Here is a 14,779-nt window from a genome sequence, read left to right as displayed (position 1 = left end):
TAGGCTCACAGTTTATTTTGGCACATGTTAGCATGCAAAGTAGAACAGCAGTGCTAGATAAAATACTCAACCAGTATGTTGTCAACTGTTGCACTTTTCTCTGGAAGACTTTTTAATTTTGATCTCATTCATTATCTTTAAAATCCTTCCCAGCTGGCACCTGGCTAGCTCAGTCAGTGGAGCATTTGACTCTTGATCTCGGAGACGTAAGTTCGAGCACTGTGTTGGGTATAGAGATTACTTAAAATTTAAAAATCTTAAAAAATAAAATGAAGTAAAATTCTTCCCAGCTATCTTCTAGCAACTGCCTTCTCTCACATTCTTGTATTAAAGAGTATTATAATATGACATATGTTATCAGGATGACCTGATACATATGACCCAAGAATACTTTTTTTTATTACAGGATGCTATGAATCAGCCCATTGTTACATTTATTACTTTGTATCTTATCTTTTTTATATATAAAAGATTATATTAAATAATCATCTTCACAACTCATTTGATTAGTCAGAAAACCAGGTATACATAAAGATTGACAATGAGTTTTATTACTCAGGGAAGTCAGTAATAAATACGCTGGCATAAGCACAAAAAGAATTTAATAGTACTTATACCTGAAAGCCACAGGGAGAAAATTTCACGTCAGGCATATTGGTTTGAAAAGATTGGTAGGTCTTTTCCACATGGTAATTCACAGTGTCACGTCTGATAAAAAGAATGCTTTCTTTTCTAATATTTTACCAATGATTTTCATTGGTCTGCAGAGACATGTACCCCTCCTTGAACTAATCACTACTGAGGTGGAGTATAATAAATAGCCCTATAATTAACTTGTGATCTTTTTCAAGACTTATTTAATAAAAATAAGAACGCTTTGTGATTTTAGAATATATTTTTTCATTTTAACCTTCCAGTAATCTTTCATATTCTATTTAAAAATATTTACCTGTACGTACGTAACCTCTCAAATGTGATGTCCTTGATTTGGAGTGATCATTTTCTCCTATAATCTATCCACTTCCACCTCTAACTAGTTTTCTGTTTAACTTTGTGTCACTCATCATTTTGAATTTAATTTGGGGTTTTATGCATTATAAATTTCTTTTGTTCTGCTTCAACCAGAAAAATATGGCCATGCCACCTAAATTCTCAAACTTACCCTTCTTTCCTATTCTGCTTTTGCCTCCATTCTTTTGAAGTAATTATATAAGAGAATGGTAAGCTTGGATTTCTTTCTGACTTGATACAAATATTTGACTTGGTCGGGGCACCTGGGTGGCTCAGTCGGTTGAGCGTCCGACTTCGGCTCAGGCCATGATCTCACAGTTTGTGAGCTCGAGCCCCGCATCGGGCTCTGTGCTGACAGCTCAGAGCCTGGAGCCTGCTTCAGGTTCTGTGTCTCCCTCTCTCTCTGCCCCTTCCCTGCTCATGCTCTGTCTCTCTGTCTCTCAAAAATGAATAAATGTTAAAAAAAATTAAAAAAAATATTTGACTTGGTAAATTTCAATGAAGCAACTTTTATTTTAGTGATATAGGCCAACTTTGTATTGAGAGGTTGGGATGAGGTCATGAGCCACAGGATGGAAAAGACAGGACGGGAAGAATGGAGGACAGGAGGATAGCAAACAGAGTGACTGGAATACCTAGCTTTTCCTTGGAGTCTGGCCATTGCACACTTAAAAAGCCAGAACTTTGTGGGGCCCCTGGGTGGCTCAGTCGGTTGAGCGTCTGACTTCGGGCCAGGTCATGATCTCATGCTTCGTGAGTTTGAGCCCCACTTCGGGCTCTGTGCTGACAGCTCGGAGCCTGGAGCCTGCTTCGGATTCTGTGTCTCTCTGCCTCTCTCCGCTCATACTTTCTCTCTTTCGAGAATAAATAAACATTAAAAAAAAATCTTTAAAAAAAAAAAACATTGAAAGTACCACCTATATGCTACATTAGTGTTCATGCCACATCCTATTTTCTTTTCCCTCATGAAAAGGTAGAATGGTAATTCTTGAGGGTTCTTAGAGATCTGCCAGTCTCAGCTCCTCTTTGGGGGATGGAGACAGTATGTGGCCTAGAAGAGGGAAGTGACTTGCTCTGATTATTCAATTAAAGGAAGAAACAGGGCTAAAACCATAGCCACCTGACTGCCAGTGTCATGCTCTTTCCATGGTACCACATCCTGCCTCATGAAAATAATTTTTTTCACTTCTCTACCAATTTGCTCTCTTTTTTTAATGTTTATTTATTTTGAGAGAGAGAGAGAGAGAGATCGGGAAAGAGACTGAGTGCAAGCAGGGTAGGGGCAGAGAGAGAGGGAGTCACAGAATCTGAAGCAGGCTCCAGGCTCTGAGCTGTCAGCACAGAGCCTGACGCAAGGCTTGAATTCAGGAACCATGAGATCATGACCTGAACTGAAGTCAGATGCTTAACCGACTGATCCACCCAGGAGACCCTCTACCAATTTGCTCTTGATATTACAATTGAGGAATAAACAAACACCCCAGGTTGAACTTTATGTGTCAAATAAGGTATCTATTTTGAATTTTTGTTGACTTTATAGTCTTGAAATATTATAAATATGCTCAAGGTGAGAGGAAGACTTGGACAGACTTTAATTTGAACCATAAATTCCTAAGAAATTATTGGGGGAAAATAGCTTCTGTCTGTCTTTTTTTCTCCTTTGACTTTGTCCTTATCACTGTTGTATCACATTTGGAGGTTTACTGTATGGCAGGTACAATGCTGAGGCTTACTACATATTAAACCATTTAGTATGCAAAATAATGCTGTAAGATTCAGTTTGCTTTTCTTATTTTCTAGATGAAAAATTTGTAGATTGAATATATGGTATAGATGCGTAAGCCCAGGTTTGATGTTATCTCTGTTGTCCATGTTCTTAATCACTAATCCATGTGGGCCTTCATTAGATTATCTGCTTGGGCTGGAGAAAGTTAGGATTAAGAAGGCAAGTGATTAAGGAACCAGCAAAATTAGAAATATTCATACAAATGTCATTTTTGTTTGGGAAAAGGTAGTCTTTCAACATGTAGTTAGTTCCGTGTTGCATTCTTAAGCCGACACTAAGCATAGGACGTAAGTTTGAAGGTTATCTAAATAATGAATCTTTTGTAGGATACCCTCAAATCCTATTATTTTGATAGGGAGATGGCAGATTGTCTTCTTAATTATTCATGTTAACATATAATAGAAATCACTCTACATTGTTGTCCTACCTTCTCATAGTGAATTGACCACAAATTGTTAAGCACAGAATAGAAAGTATCTGCTAGAGGTTGAAATAGAAAAATACCAGGTCAAATAAGTGTGACTGGGTGCCTGGAATGAAGAGAGGGAATATGACCTTTTATTTGGCTCATAAGCACCAAATACCTTATTTGGAATGTTCCTTATGATTTGCCTTCTTTTGTTTTTTTTTTTTTATTTTTATTTTTTTACTGTTTATTTTGAGAGAGAGGGAGTGGGGGAGGGGAAGAGAGAATCCAAAGCAGGCCCTGTGCTATCAGCACAGAGCCCGAAGCAGGTCTCTATCTCACAAACCATGAGATCATGACCTGAGCCGAAATCAGGAGTCAGAGGTTTAACCGACTGAGCCACCCAGGTGCTCCATAATTTCCTTTTTGAATTTGGGGATAGAGGTTATATAAATTATACCACAAATAAAAGATAAAAGCAAAAGAAAACAAAAACAAAGAGCTAAAAACTAATCCATTAATTTCATATATGAATGGCCCATCTCCAATAGATTTTTGTCTTAAAGTCTGAACATCTTTAGATTTGGATTTTATTTTTTGTTTCTTTCTCTTAGATGAATTTCTTACTTTTGAGATTTCTTAGATCCTCTGCTTGGTGTCTTGTAATACATTGTACCATTTTTTTCATTCTTTTTGATATAACTTCTATTGTGTTAGGAAGAATATTTCACTGTTTACTTTGTGGCCTGGCAGAAGAAATTTTTTCTTTCAGTATACAAAATTATATTTTCCTATTTCTATATATTTATAGGAACTGGGTAAGTAAAAGAAAAACTTAAAAATATTAAATAGAAATAGCTCCCACTACCCCCAAATCCCAAGAAAAAAAAATTTAGTAAACAGCTGAGATTCAGTGATGGATTTATTAAAATATCTATATTATTAAACTCTCTGAGCCTTTTAATTTCCCGATCATAAGTGAATGTAATAGTACGTTACCTAATGAGCTTGTGCTGACAATGAATCTGATTCTGCATGTAAGCACAAAGAGCTGTGAGACAGAGTCAGCACTCAATAGGTGGTGAAAATAAACAGACACTGAATTATTCGGAGGTCATTTTCATACCAGTCTGGTAGTTCAGAAGCAACCAAAATCAGCTTCTCCTTCTCTTCCTTGGGATTTACATGTACCTTTGGGTTAACAAGGTACTGAAGTCACAGTTCCATTTTATTTCTTACACACAGAAGTGGCTTGTTCATCTTAGATTAATTTTGACTGAATACGTTGGGCATGGCTTTCCCTTCTTCTGATGGGTTTACTGAGAAACCTAGGAATTTTATGAATCAGGTCTTAATTTTTGGTTTAGAAATTAAATGTAGCATCTCTCTTAGTCTTTATTTCCTTCAGATATGAGAAATAACGGTTTATGAAATTAATATGTAGTTTGTAATTATTTAGCTTGTGGCCTTCTTACATTTGTTCCATTTGAGGAGTATCATCCAATTAATCCATAACAAGGAGGGGTGTGAACTTGCTTATTGATTGGAAATGTTTGAGTGAATGTCTCCAACATATCTGTCTGCCTTTAAAAAAAAAGCAAAACATTTTATTAGGAGATAGTTGTAGATTGACATGTAACTCATACATTTAAAAGAAATAATACAGAATGATTCTCTGTGTCCTTTGCCTGCTTTCCCCCAATGATGACATCTTTCCTAACTGTACTATGACAGCACAACCCAAATATTGTTCCAGGATACAATTCACTGACCTTATTCAAATTTTACCAGTTTTACATGTACTTGTCAGTTTGTATATATTTTGTTTATGTAATTTTATCATGTATAGATTCACATGCCCACCACTATAGTCAGTATACAGAAGCATACATCACCACAAGAATCCCTTCATGCTACCCACAGCCATCTCTTTCCCACCCTTCTCTCTAATACCTTAAAACCATGAATCTTACCATTTCCATAGTTTTGTCATTTCAAAACTGTTATATAAATGGAATAATATGGGGGGGTGCGCCTGGGGGCCTCAGTTGGTTAAGCGTCTGACTTCAGGTCATGATCTCACAGTTTGTGGGTTCGAGCCCCATGTCAGGCTCTGTGCTGACAGCTCAGAGCCTGGAGCCTGCTTCAGATTCTGTGTCTCCCTCTCTCTCTGCCCCTCCCCTGATCATGCTCTGGTGTGTTCTCTCTCTCTCTCTCTCTCTCTCTCTCTCTCTCTCTCTCTCTCAAAAATAAACATTAAAAAAATTTTTTTAATGGAATAATATGGTGTGTAACCTTTCAGGATTGGCTGTTTTCACTCAGCATAATTCCCTCAAGATTTGATTGTATATATATCAATAGTTAACTTCCTTTTATTAGTGAGTAATTTTCCATGATGTGGATATACCAGTTGTTTAACTGTGCACCTACTAAGGGACATTTTGATCATTTCCAAATTTGGGCTATTATAAATAAAGGTGCTATGAATGTCAGTGTACAAGTTTTTGAGTGAACATAGGCCTTTATTTTTCTCCTACAAATGATCAAGGGAGCAATTGCCAGGTGTTATAGTAAGGGCATATCTAGTTTTATAAGACAGTGCATATTTCAAATATTCCAGTGAATATTTCTAAAATAATAAAAAAAATTTTAACACCTTTGCTTTGTGGATTTTAATTTTTTCTTTTCTTCCCTCTTGTATAGCCTACTTTTCTGGGCTATTTTATAACAACCACTTATACCATTTAATAATCAGTTTTGTTTTCCCTGTTTGTTCCTCCAAGTACATTTCAGTATAAAAGACATAGTTCAAGATTCTTCAAACTTGAATAAATTTTAAATGTGTGTCTATTTCCTTGGCTGTTTTTTTGTGATCACTAAGGCTGGATTGACCTAGCTGCTTAGAAAACAGAGAGAAACGTGTGCTGCACACGAAGGCTAGTGCAGATGGGCACGTGAGATGACAGGCAGAGAAGAGGGGGTGCAGGGGTCTGATCATTCAGCTCCTGGAGTCTGTGATTGGATTTTCTTAAAATTTATTGAAGTGTAATTAACATATGTTGTATTAGTTTCAGGTGTACAACATACTGATTCAGCAATTCTGTACATTACTCAGTGCTCACCATAAGTGTAGTCACCATACAACGTTATTACCTTATATTTATTGTTGACTGTACTATCTATATTCCCTATGCTGTACTTTTTATTTCCATGAATTATTTACATTATAACTGGAAGTTTGTACTCTTTAATCTCCTCTACTTTGCCCATCACCACCGCCCCCCATCTCGCCTTCCAGTGTGATGCCTTCGAAATATGTATTTTAAAAGGTGTCTGTGGAATAGGGAATGGAAGATCACAGAGTCAGAAGAAACATATTTCCTAGATTTCTTTTCAGGAACCATTCTATTTTTCTTCTTTTTGAAGGGAAACAGTTTTCCAACACTGCTTTGCCATGGCCACTTTTTATTACGTGATATCCAAAGCATTTCGTGTGTTTATTGACCCATTAAATCCTCACAATAACCCTTCCAGTTGGATCTTCTATTTAGAGACAGGCACAGCCCTGTGTGTTCGTGTCAGTCTGCCTCAGTGGCCTGTGATAATGGCCCATCTTGTTCTAGGTAGTTTGTTGGGAGGCAGATCCAGGCAGGCACTGAGAGCGTATGCTCATGGCATGACTGAGTTCTGGAGACATGAGCGTAGCAAAGTCTGTCTCCCAGTTCTCCTGTTCATCCTCTGTTCAGTAAGGGCATGACAAGAAGTTTCTCAATGTGGTATCTAAGTTTTTAAACTAAAAACTGTTAAGGATATTCTTAGATGGACAAAACCAGTGAGCTCCTTGTAATGTTTAAGAATACAGAGTAGGAGTACTGATGCATAGGGGCACTTGTACCCCAGTGTTTATAGCAGCACTCTCAACAATAGCCAAATTATGGAAAGAGCCTAAATGTCCATCAACTGATGAATGGATAAAGAAATTGTGGTTTATATACACAATGGAGTACTACGTGGCAATGAGAAAGAATGAAATATGGCCCTTTGTAGCAACGTGGATGGAACTGGAGAGTGTGATGCTAAGTGAGATAAGCCATACAGAGAAAGACAGATACCATATTTGTTCCCTCTTATGTGGATCCTGAGAAACTTAACAGGAACCCATGGGGGAGGGGAAGGAAAAAAAAAAAAAAGAGGTTAGAGTGGGAGAGAGCCAAAGCATAAGAGACTTAAAAACTGAGAACAAACTGAGGGCTAATGGGGGGGGGGGGGGTGGGAGGGAGGGGAGGGTGGGTGATGGGTATTGAGGGCACCTGTTGGGATGAGCACTGGGTGTTGTATGGAAACCAATTTGACAATAAATTTCATATATTTAAAAAAATAAAATTAAAATAAAATTAAATAAAAAGAATACAGAGTAGGAGAAAAAAAAAAGATAAGTGAAACCAAAAAATCAAAAGATGGTCTTCAGATAAGTAATTTTTCACTGAGATTTTTGTTCTAAAAAATTCACTCTAAACTTGAGAAAGAAGAAGATGGGGGAGGGGCAGAGAAACAAGTAAAATTAATGAAGTACAGTAGCATTTACTGGCGTCCAAAGCAGGATTCTCTCTCAATTTTCTTTTTCCTCAACTTGCTACTATATGTTGAGAGTTGTCACTAAGCACATGTGTGTGAGTTCTCATTTTAGAACACCCTTTGATATGCCTGTAAAGGTAAAAATGCTGTAAGTTTTCTGTGCACATGTATGTGTTTCAAAAGTAATAAATATGTTGTCTTGAACTTAGAATAGTATTATAAGAGCAAAGAGTGAACTTAGTTATTCATATTGGTATTAATATTTAATAGCTTTTGTAGTAGAATTCTTTTATTTTTTTACTTTTTGCCAGTGGGTCATGAACAGCTGAAACTTTGTGACCTGTAAGCCACAAAAAACTATAACATCTGTCGATGCCTTTCTCCAACACTGCTTCGATAGCATCCTGATCTGCTGCCCGGGAAACCTTGTTTTCCACTTACACCACTAGCCAGCCTCTCCCCAACTAGTTGACAGAATGCTCAGGCTGGCTCACCTAGAAGGGGTACTGAGTCTCCTTAAAACAAATTCCCACAGTTACTCAACTGCCAGACTCTATTAGATAACCTCACCATGCACTGTTAGCGTACCTGCTTAGAGTAAATATGTTCAGATTTCAGGAGTTCTCATTTATTCTTTCTGTCATATTATTTTAATTTCCTAATATCTTTGCATTGAGAATAATTATTTCTTCATTTTCCCACCATGATTTTTGCAAAATTACATTCACTGCCTTATTATTTTTCCAGTGCCACATTTTATTTTTATTTTTATTAAAAAAAATTTTTTTAAATATTTATTTTTGAGAGAAGGAGACAGAGCATGAGGGGGAGAGGGACAGAGAGAAAGGGAGACACAGAATCCGAAGCAGGCTCCAGTCTCTGAGCTGTCAACACAGAGCCCAACGCGGGGGCTTGAACTCATGAACTGTGAGATCATGACCTGAGCTGAAGTTGGACGCTCAAGCGACTGAGCCACCCAGGCGTCCCTCCAGTGCCACATTTTATGATACATGTCCCCATCAAAGGTTTTGTTGTTGTTGTTTTTAATGTTTATTTATTTTTGAGAGAGAGCACACAAGTGGGAGAGTGACAGAGAGAGGGGGGTACAGAGGATGTGAAGTGGGCTCTGAGCTGGCAGAAGAGAGCCCAGCCTGATTCAGGGCTCGAACTCATGAACCTCAAGATCACAATCAGAGCCAAAGTCAGATGCTTAACAGACTGAGCCACCCAGGCGCACCCCAGTTCTGTTATTTTTTTACGGGTTTTTTCCTTTCTCCTCCAAAAAATAGTCTCTGTATTTGGCGGGGGGGGGGAAATCTGCCATTTATTATTTCTTCTTGGATTTCTGAATGTTAGACTTGGAAATTTTTCAGAGATGATGCAAATAAGGAAGACAGTTCAGACTGATGCAGATAATACAGATGATGGCTCCCGCTGAATGCTCCTCCCTTCCAGACACTGAGTGAGGCAGTACACACACACTTCATTCCACCAGAGCCGCACTGTGCCTCCTAGACCACAAAAGGAACCAGAATGTTCTGCTGTTAGTCCATAAAATTAGAAATTGTTTGTTAAATGAAGAAGCTGATTTGGGGGTGGGAGACTCTTCTAAATTCTGTTTTTCACTGCCTATTGTTAAACAAAAGGCCTTCTTTTTTTTTTTTTTTTAGATGTTTGAGGTCACTTCAGTTAGCTAATTAAAAAACATTGATTCTCCTTTAAGTTGTATTATAGAAAGTAAACAACCAAGTAATATTTAGTGTCTTTTTCTTTTTAAAAAACATTTTTTTAATGTTTATTTATGTTTAAGAGAGAGAGAGACAGAGTGGGGGGGGGGGGGTAGAGAGGGAGAGGGAGGCACAGAATCCAAAGCAGGCTCCAGGCTCTGAGCTGTCAGCCCAGAGCCCGATGTGGGGCTTGAACTCACAGATTGCGAGTTCATGACCTGAGCTGAAGTCAGACATTTAACCTACTGAAACCACCCAGGCACCCCCCTTTTTCTTTTATTTAAAATTTATTTATTTACTTTGAGAGACAGCAAGTGGAGGTGGGGCAGACAGAGAGGAAGAGAGAGAATCCCAAGCAGTCTTGATGCTGGCAGCACGAGCCCAACTTGGGGCTTAATCCCACAAACCATGAGATCATGACCTGATGAGATCATGACCAGAGCTGAGATCAAGAGTCAGGCACTGAACCGACTAAGCCACCCAGGTGTCCCTATTTAGTGTCTTCTTCTATAAAATTGTCATGTACATCGTTTATGCGGAGGAAAATTTTTTGTGTGTCTATATTTCTGTGTTGATTTTAGTTATATGAAATATATGTCCTTTTCCCAAACTGCTGCTTTACTGGTGTTTAGAATCTGGTGGTGGAAACAGGATGGTGGCAAGAGAGGTCACGGATGAGGAGCTACACACGTAACTGTTTACTAATTCAATACCTGCTTATTAAGGACCTGCTGTGCACCACACACTGTGCACCATGAATAAGCAAAATCTGGTCACTGCAATTATGGAACTTCTATTTTACTAACTAGATAGATGATATGCAAAGAAAGAATATAGGTGCAGGTTGGCATACTGAAGGACTTGTGGAGGGTTTAGGGTGGGCACCACACTGGACAGGCCATAGAAGATAGCTTCAGGTTTACAGGGGGTACCTATAGCCTCTGTCTAGGTTCTAGGACAGAATATCAAAGGAAGATAGCTAATGAGTTATGAAACATTGGAGGTTTTGTTATTCATTAATGTTTTCCAGAAAACTTATATTTTATTTAACGGAGATTTTTTCTCAGCCCATTTTTTTTCCTGTTTCTATTTTTCCCCAGTTTTGAGAAAAGCACTGTATAAGTTTAAGGTATACTGCATAAATATTTGACATGCAAATATAAAGTGATTCCAAGATAAGTGTAGTTAACATCCATCATCTCATATAGATATAAAAAAAAAGAAAAGAAAAAGAAAAACTATTTTCTTCTTGTGATGAGAACTCTTAGGACTCCAGCATTAGCTATAGTCACCATGTTGTAGGTTACATCCCTACTACTAATTTATCTTATAACTGAAAGTTTATGCCTTTTGATAATCTTCGTCCAATTCTCTCCCCTCATCCCCCCACACTTGCTTCCGTCCACCTCTGGGAATCACATCTGATCTCCTTTTCTATAACTTTTGTGGGGGTGGTTGTTTTGTTTTGTTTTTTAATTCTACATGTTAATGAGATCATACAGTATTTTTTCTTTCTTTGACTTATGTCACTTAGCATAATACCCTCAAGGTCCATCCATGTTGTCACAAATGACAAGATATTTCCTTATTATAGCTGGATAGTATTCCATTGCATTTATATACATATATATGTATGTAATGCATAAATATACATATTAAATACTATATGTATACTATATATAAGTATACATAAATGCATATATATGATATATATTAAATGCTATATATACCATATATAAAAATATATAGTTACTATAAATATATATGTATATATAAATACATATAATTTATATAATATGATATGATATAATATAATATCAATAATATATATTTATATATGTATACCATATTTTCTTCATTCATCTGTTGATGGACCCTTTGGTAGTTTCCATATCTTGGCTATTGTAAATAATGCTGCTGTGAACATGGGGGTGCAGATACCTTTGAAATTAGTTTTTCACTTTCTTGAATAAACTCCCAGAAGTGGAATTGCTGGGTGGTATGGTAGTTCTGTTTTTAATTTTTTGAGGAACCTCCATACTGTTTTCCACAGTAGTTATACCAATTTGCATTCCCACCAACAGTACACAAAGTGTTCCTTTTCTCCACATCCTTGCCAGCATTTGTTGGTTGTTATTCTTTTTGATGCTAGCCATTCAAAAAGGTGTAAAGTGATCTGTCACTGTGCTTTTGATTTTTATTTCCCGAGTGATTAGTGATGTTGTGCATGTTTTCATGTACCTGTTGGCCTGAATGGCCCATATTTTAAGTGTTTTTCCTTTTGTGCAAAATCATTATAATTGAAAAATTTTTTTAGATTATTACTGAAGTCCAATAAAAGGCAATTTATTTGCCATATGTTATATTCAGGCAATGAAATATAAAAGTACAATTTAAACCTTTGTAAAATCCAGGATGCAACAGAATTTTTATTTAAATGCCTTTACTATGCGAATATTTGCTTTTCTGAAATTATATTTTGTGTTGAAATATAACACAAAGAAAAAAGAACAAAAAATGTAGATATGCAGCTTAACATGTACATATAAAGCAAGTACCACTGGGTTACCTAGGTGTCTCAGTCGGTTAAGCATCCGACATCAGCTCAGGTCATGATCTCACAGTTCATGGGTTTGAGCCCCTCACTGAGCTCTGTGATGACAGCTCAGAGCCTGAACCGTGCTTCCGATTCTGTGTCTCCTCTCTCTGCCCCTCTCCCACTCACACTCTGTATCTCTCTCAGACACAAATGAATAAACATTAAAAAAAAATTCTAAAAATGCAAGTACCACTATAACCACCATTACTCAGAGAATGGAAATTGATGGTTTTCTATTAATTCAAAAGTTTTTTTTTACTCACTAGAGAAATACAGTATAAATTGGTGCCTTATATCTTTTCATTTTTTTATGGCAGGTAGTCATAATATTTGATGTTTTGTTTTACTTTGTCTCTTTTTTCTTTGATTCATTCAGACTTTTTTTAATTTTTTTTTTCAACGTTTATTTTTGGGACAGAGAGAGACAGAGCATGAACGGGGGAGGGGCAGAGAGAGAGGGAGACACAGAATCGGAAACAGGCTCCAGGCTCTGAGCCATCAGCCCAGAGCCTGACGCGGGGCTCGAACTCACGGACCGTGAGATTGTGACCTGGCTGAAGTCGGATGCTTAACCGACTGCGCCATCCAGGCGCCCTCATTCAGACTTTTTAAGCAACAAATATGCTTCTGTCACTGACACAGCTATGTGACCCTGTCATAGCATTGTAATTAATTTTTTCTTGTTTCCTTACTTAACATAGTAAAGCTTTATTCTTTAGAAGGAAGAAAAACTAATTTTACATTTGAAGATTGTTAATAATGTCTGTAAAATTTTACTTACTGAAGTGCTTTTTGGAAAGTCAGACAAAAGAAACAAAACCAAAGGGAATAGTGTGTTACTCCTTAGGAATTGTAGTGGAGAATGATTACAATGAATTACTCCTTGAAGAATATTTATGTATACAATTTCAAGAGAAATTGAAAGAAACCATATATTATTCCTTATACTGATGATTAACTATAATAAAGTACTCCAGATAGTGCTCTGAGGCAATTGTAACTAATGCTTTTAGGCTTTCTTCACATTGTATAACAGTTTGGAAGTATTAGTCAATATTATTAAATAAATTGTAGAAAACCATTAACAAAGGTTGACATTGGAAAAGATATTGGGCAGGGTTTCTTTCTTTTGTTTTTCTTGAAAATTTTTATGTTTGTTTATTTATTTTGAGAGAGAGCAAGCATGAGTGGGGGAGGGAAAGAGAGAGAGTTAGAGAATCAGAAGCAGGCTCCGTGCACTGTCAGCATGAAGTCCAACAGGGGGCTCCCTCTCATGAACCGTGAGATTATGACCTGAGCAGAAATCAAGAGTCTGCACTTAACTGACTGAGCCACTCAGGCATCCCAGGACAAGGTTTCTTTTTAAATATTTCTTTTATAGAAGAAAAAAATTGTCAAAATCACATACATTGTTTTTATAATTAAAGAAGGGAGGGGACACCTGGGTGGCTCAATCGAGGTGTCCGACTCCAGCTCAGGTCATGATCTTGCAGTTTGTGGGTTCAAGCCCCACATTGGGCTCTGTGCCGATGGCTCAGAGCCTGGAGCCTGTTTTGGGTTCTGTGTCCTTCTCTCTCTCTGCCCCTTCCCGGCTTGTGCGTGTGTGCGCTCGCTCTCTCTCTCTCTCTCTCTCTCTCTCACTCTCTCTCAAAAATAAATAAACGATAAAAAAATTTTTTTTAAAGAAGAAGGGAGAAAAATGTGAAGTAGCAAATAGCACCTTAGATTTTACTAAAATGTGTATCATTGTGTCAGGAGGTGAACAATTCAATAACTTATTGAGACTGGTTTTTCCAGTGAGACAGTTTTTCAAAATGCAGAGTACAAGCTGTTCTTTGTCCTTGAGCATGATCAGCAGTGAACATTCTCAAAGGCTTGGTTTTGTAATCTCTGATGCCACCACAAGTTCCCATTAGGCACTCCCCCTGGAGCTCTCCTTGTTACCTGCACAAACCTCACATAGGCATTTCTGTGCTCCTGATGCAAAGGATGGCTGAGACTGGGAGAACACTGACCCTGAGGCCACCCACTGCCCCCAGGGTCCCTATAGCCAATCCCAGAGTGGTGGCTGCATGACTTGAGAAGTGGGGTCCCATCGGCCTTGTTGGGAACAGGCAGCCAGAAATCTGGCCCCTGCCTCTTTCTCATTGCTTTCAAGGGACCCTTCTGAGGCTGGGGAACCCCTGAAAAGGAGGTCATTTTTCAGACTCACCCTTGAGTGGTCAAGAGAGGAAGAAGGAATGTCAGGGCCAATATCTTCTATTTGGAAATAGTGGTGTGAGCAGGAAGAAGAGCCAAGGTTCCTTTGTTGATATGTGTGTCCAAAAGGCTTATCTAATTGCTTTGATACAATATTTTCTCACAATTAAAGACACTTGGGGTAGAAAATGTTAGGCTGATTATTTCCAGTATAGCAAATTGATTGGTAAACTAAGAGCCCTCTATTTAGATAAAAAATAATTGTTGGAAATACATGTGGTTTAATCTAAGTATCTTAGAGTTGTGTTTTTAAAGTTAGGAAAGAGAGCTATGGTGAGCTGTTACTTTAATTTGTCCGATTTGGAGCAGTATTTTATACCTTTTAAATGTTTTGTTTCTGTGGGGACATAGGAGATTTTTGGTATAGTAGGACAGGTTTATAAAACACTGTATGTTTATTTAGATTTACAAGATGA

General features: G+C 37.6%; 1 protein-coding gene across 2 annotated transcripts in view; it reads left to right on the top strand.

The window, feature by feature from the left end:
- Positions 1 to 14,779, top strand: part of SPIDR (scaffold protein involved in DNA repair) — a 493,308-nt gene that overhangs the window by 190,104 nt on the left and 288,425 nt on the right. The gene's annotated exons all lie outside the window — the stretch shown is intronic.

Source organism: Acinonyx jubatus, chromosome F2, assembly GCF_027475565.1.
Source record: "Acinonyx jubatus isolate Ajub_Pintada_27869175 chromosome F2, VMU_Ajub_asm_v1.0, whole genome shotgun sequence".
In the NCBI taxonomy this organism is placed as follows: Eukaryota; Metazoa; Chordata; class Mammalia; order Carnivora; family Felidae; genus Acinonyx; species Acinonyx jubatus.
Note: the sequence above shows the minus strand (reverse complement) of the source record. Positions and strands in the feature narration are given on the sequence as shown.